Source organism: Nuphar pumila, chromosome 7 (assembly GCF_984573655.1).
Source record: "Nuphar pumila chromosome 7, dmNupPumi1.hap1.1, whole genome shotgun sequence".
Classification (NCBI taxonomy): Eukaryota; Viridiplantae; Streptophyta; class Magnoliopsida; order Nymphaeales; family Nymphaeaceae; genus Nuphar; species Nuphar pumila.
The window spans coordinates 72,764,246-72,770,245 of NC_143255.1; positions in this window are offsets into that span (position 1 = coordinate 72,764,246).

A 6,000-nucleotide genomic window follows, 5' to 3' on the forward strand; every position below is an offset into this window, starting at 1 on the left:
GCTCTTCTGGATCCTCTCCTAGGACGGTGGTGATCATGCCTCCCTTCGACCACTTGATGCATTGATGCAAGGTTGATGGAACAACATTGGTGTTGTGAATCTAAGTGTGTCCAAGTAGCAGGTTGTACGTCGGTGGCACATTCACTACGTGAAAAAAGGACAGTATGCACCGAATAGTTGATGAAGATTTTGAGGAATATCTTCCCCCTGGCCGTCTATCCATGGTTGTCGAAACCGTAGATTGTGATGGGATCTAGGGTATATTCCTCTTCTTTCAGTCCCAATGCCTTGGCCGTCATCTCAGGACAGATATTGAGGCTGCTGCCTCCATCGACGAGCACATGAGGGACCGTCATGCCCCTGGTTTGCATCACTATGTAGAGAGCGTTATTGTGGAATGAATGAGGTTTTGGCAGATCCTCATCCGAAAATGTGATTGGTGCATTCGTCATGGCCTGATTGACGATCTGAGCCATATCTTGCGGAGTGGTGCTAGGCTTGACATTGATCTTTCTGAGAAGATCTTCTAACACTTGCTGGTGCTCAGGTGAAGCGTGGGTCAGGTCCAAAATAGAAATATTGGATAGAGCGGTGATTGGCTTCTAAACTGACCTTGAAGCTTTTCCTTCCTTCGAAGCCGCCTTGATAAAGCGCTTCGGGATTCTGGGGACTATCTCGGCAATTTCTGCCGTTGTTTTTGTTGTTTTCTGTTTGCTGGAAAATGCAGTGATATCCACCCTCTTGGCGAAAGACTGTGCTTGACGAAGGACCAGAACCCGATGCTGATTCTGAATGTCCTGACTAGAACATGGTCGGATGCTACCTTGCAGAGAAAATGTTTGTTCTGTGATGACTGAAGCTGGATGTTTGGGAAATGGCTTGGACAGGATTTCCAGCTGTTCTTCTTCATCCTCGATTAACAGGTTCTTGTCAATGCAGTCCTGGATGATGTTTTTAAGGACAAAATAGTGTTCTGTGTCATGTCCGACAGCTCGATGAAACTTGCAGAATTTATCCGTCCATTTTCCCATAGTGACCGGGGGATCCGACACTTTGGGGAGTTTAATCATTCCCTTAGACATCATATATTCTAAGATGTCTTTGCGGGATTGTTCCAGAGCTGTGAATTCTCAGTCATAACTCCAACCTTCGTGTTTTGGCTTTTCTGATTGTTTTGCTTCTGGCTGAGGTACTGACTGAACAGGCTGTGGTTTGACGAACTTCCACTTTTGGTTTGCAGAGTTTGCCCTTTCGGCCCTGGAGTGTCCGACATTTTTGTTACGGTTTTTCTTGCTCTTCTTGCTGCCAGAACTGCTGCTGCCTTGATCTGAGAATTCCATAGCATAGACGACGTGCGCCTTTTTCTTTTGATCAGGACTCCCTCTAACAAAAGGATATCCTTCGTAAAGACCATTATCCAGGCCGGTCTCGAGCCATTCGGATCTCTCAATTAGCTTGATGAATGATTTGGGGGGCGAAGTAGAAATGAGGTTCCTCAGCGGCTGGGCAAAGTTATTCAGAATAATTTGCAGGGCGTGCTCTTCTGGGATGGGAACCTTCATTCTGTTACAGGTGCTTCTCCACCTGTGGATGAATTCGCTGGCTTTCTCATTCTCCATCTGTTTTAAATTGTACAGATGATTGAGGGTTGGTGAGGCTTCAACATTGAACATGAAGCGCTCAATGAACAAATTCACGACTTTATCGAACTCTTGTAGTTCGATAGGATTAATGTGGTCTGCATACCACCTGGCCGCTACCCCTTCTAGGCTGCGCGGAAAGCAAATGAACAACGCCCGATTGTCTTTCCTGAAACGGCCGCATTCAGCATAGAAAGTGGCCAAATGAGCCTTGGGGTTGCTCGTTCCGTCAAATTTAAGGAACTTGTGAGGGAGATTTTCCACATTGTCATCCCCGTCCAGGCCAAGGTAAAAATCTTCACCGGAGTAGGTCTGCTTGCCCTTGCTTTTGGCCTGAATATGCTTGATAGCCCGGTTCATTTCTTTCATTTGCTCTTGCATTGGGTCATTAACCGGAATGGGCTTGTTGATTGATTCGGGCTCTGCAGCGGTCTTTACAAACTGCGGCGGAGGATTCTGATGATAAACAAATTGCTCTTCTTCTTCTGATTCCTCTTCTACTGACTCTGTTTCTTTAGAAGTGGTGTCGGGCTGGACTTTCTTCTTGATGATCCTGATTGGCCTTTTCATAGCCTTCTTCTTGGGCTTGCTTTTCGGAGCAGCCTCCTTCTGGCTGGCTTCTGCCTACTTTGACATCATTCTGGTCATCATTCTTTTGAACAGGTTGTACATGGCGGGTCTATATCATCGGCCTGATTCTGATTCTGCCCCCTGACTGACTTAGGAGAGCTGACTGCCTCGACCTCACTGTCGCTGTGCTGTGGGACGGTCTCTTTTCCAGCTCTGGTTTGTACCATTTTTGACAATGCTAGATGATTTCTGCTGTAGTAAAAGAATGGTTAGCGCTCGGAGGAATTTCTGAAAATGCAATTTTTTGAGGAAAAGACGTGAATGAAGGAATTGATAGACAATTTAGACAAGTTATCCCATCACCAAGGATTGGGTCATCACAAATTTTGCGATAATTGTGTTACCCTTTTGCGGCAACAAAATGCGCCTTATGACCTAGGCGAGGTCGTCCATCGTGATGAGAGATAATCGAAGACAAAATGTAAGGAAGAGGTCTCATCACTGGGGATGAGGTCGTCACGAGGATTGTAACCAAAAATAATTTGGCCATAAAAAGTTTTTCATCAGAACAAAAGTTGCATTTTTTTTTATGACAAAATTTAAATACAAAGAGAAGGTGGGCAGACAGTTTGTCACCATTCTCGATACTCTGATGATACATTAGGACCAAGAAATATAGACAAAGGAATGAAAGAGTCCCAAGTGTATTTGGCGACGTGGTATGCTCCAGACCACTGATCCGACCGTAGATCGAACTCTGGCATGCGACCTGTCGGGAAGCAGGTGGACACGAATCTGCCGCTGCGAAAACTGTCGGAGACATCTCTCTGGCTGATAGTCGACGCAGAAGAAAGGGCCGAGCAATTTGTAGTGCTTGTCACAAGCATAGGTGTATCGAGGAACGGTTTCTCTTCTGTCGAAGAAATCCCAAATGATCTCCTCCGGATGCAGTTTTTCGATCAAAGCTCGATACTGAATGGCTGACTTTGGCTGCTTATTGCTGAATCCGAAAGAACTGGCTTTTGACGGCACATGTCGCAGGAACCACAACTGCAAGGCATACGTGCATCCTTCCACCAAAATGGTTTCTCCGAGGGCGAAACGAGCTAAGCCTCTATAGAGAAAGGCCAGAGCTGCCATGGATACCGAAAGCTAACGGGTCTGCTTGCTTCCCCATCTTCAAAAAAGTTAGGCGACTCTGACATCGATGAAATTCTGACCATCCTGAAAGAATGCTAGTTCCACTGTGCATAGGACCATGGCATGTTGAATTCTCTCTTTCGTTGCCCGGGACAAGGTACCGACTTCTTCATAGGCCCCATACTTGTGATAGAGTTTGAACAGATCGATGAACTGACTTTTGTTAATCTCTGTGAGAGGCCAGGATCTGTTCCCTGTGGCTCTGGTCAATGCTTCTCGAACATCTATCCCTTTGACATTGATCAAGAACTGCTGCTCGACTGGGTCGTTCGGCTGACCAGCTGGTTCTGGCAATCCCATGATGTCACTGAACTCATCCATTAGCAAAGTCATCTCTCCCCAGGGAAACCAAAACGTGCAGGTACGCGGATTCCACCGCTCTGCCACAGCTTGAATCAGACTGCCGTTGATGATTCGCTTGCCAACTGTCGATGTCATTTCCAATCCACAATCATCCAAGTGGTCTGGGAACATACGCGAGAAGGCGGTGAACCAAGAATAGTACCACTGAGGGAAGAAGGTACAAGACTGGATGACCCGATGATCTGGGGTTCCATCCTTATTTGATAGAAGACATGATCCCTGGGAAAGATAACATCGGGAGATTCGGATGCCATCAGAATGATACTGAGGCAAGAGAGAAAAAGAGTCAGATAGAATGCAGGACTTATGGATAGACTTTTTGATGAAAGAAGAGGACAGACATCAATCCTGGAAATTTTGGAAAGAATAGGGGATTTGAAAAGGACTTTCCAAGGTTTTTAAGAAAAGTTTTGACATACAAAAGGGAAAAGAATATAAGTAAAGGGAAAATATTTACCTGGGGTTTTTCAAAAATTTTGAATAGTGTACCCAGGGTCTTTTTAAAGAAGTTTTTGATATACACAGGAGCATACAAGAAGATATTATATACTTATAGCTGCACAAACAAGGATGCGCATACAGCACTCCCTAAAGGCTGACTCTAAATGCAATATTTGAAATGGTGGATAGGATCTAAATCCTAACTCTATGGTTTAGATTATCTGATTCCAATCAAGGTATGCCGATATACTCAAGCCGAAACTCGAAGTACGTGGCATATAAGATATTTTCTCTGGTTCTAAGGTAAGGGCTTCCCAACATCCTTGAGCACCTACCAATATACCTCGGACTATGGCCCTTAGGTACGTGGTGGGGGGGCGCGAACCCAAATAAGTGGCCTAGTTGTGAGGCTCTCTCTCGAACTATGGTTCAGTGAGACAGCCCAGCAACGTGAAGACCGAGACAAATATAGGTAGGGATGTTTTAAAAAACATGTTCAACATGCAATAAAATCAGAAGGCTCTAATGCAAGTCCTAAAGAGATAGATTTAAATAAAGAGAAGCATACACTTGCATATATTGTTTGCATTCAATCCCTAAAATTGAGGAGAGTTGTATTTAAAACTTAAGTCTAATGTGAACATGGATATAATCTCCTCAATATGGTCCTACCAAACCATACTTAGATCCTATATGCAATGATGTCAGCTTAGGACAGAGTCTAGGCTCCTAAGTTTTGCATGAAAATGAGGCTGACATAGCAGAATAAAGACTTTAGAAAATGTTAAAGCAAAGCAAAGGCATAGATTCAACCGGACGAAGACGAGTCCCATCACGGTCGCCAAAACTGTGATCATCGCAAAAATTTTCCTCTCTTGTGGTTTCTCTCTTTTCCTTCTCTTTTCCTTTTCTAACTTCTATTTTCCTCCTTTTTTTTTTGAAGAGAGAAGAACAAAAGAAAGGAAAGAAAGAGAGAAGAGAAAAGAAAGAAAGAGAAAAGAGGAGAGGAACTTTTTTGCGCGGTCTCACATGACCTTAATTTGAAAATATTTAGAAATTTAACTCGCCTCCATTTTGAAAATATTGCGGGAAAATGGAGAGACGAGATTCGCTCGTCGGTACGAGGTTCGACCGTTCCTGGCGCCTTTACCAAGGGTAATCGAACCAAGGATCGAATCTATGCCTTTTGCTTTGCCTAAATATAATCTAAAAATTTATTCTAACTCTAAATGCACAAAGAATCATGCTTGTGCCATGCAAAGATGTATGTTTCTTTTGAAAAGATGTTTTGAAAATTCCCAAGTGTTCTGAGATGAACTCGTTAAGGGAGTGAACAAATGTTTGAATCTAATTTTAGAACTTGAGATAGGTCAGAGAAGTTCTAAGTCTTTGAAATAAATTAAGATTTGGAAGAATAATTCTTGATTTTGAAAAAGAATGATTTTGAAGTTTTGAGATGAAAGGAAATGAAGTTTCAAAGTCGGAAATGGACTTTTGAATTTTGAACTTGAATTTTTAGGAAAGGAAATGAATATTTGAGATGAAATTGAATTTAGATTTCAAAGTTTTGAATTTTGGAAAGGACTGAGAAAATCAAATGATATTTAAGAATAGAAATGGATTTAAGAGATTCAGATTAGATCCGAAAATGGAATTGAAATCTAGAATTTGGAGTTGGATTCCGGGTCCTAAACAGAATGGGATCCGAGCTTTGGAATCCAAGATGGATTTGGGTTCTGGGTCCTAAAATGGAGTGGATCTGAAGTCTGAGATCCAAATGTAGAAT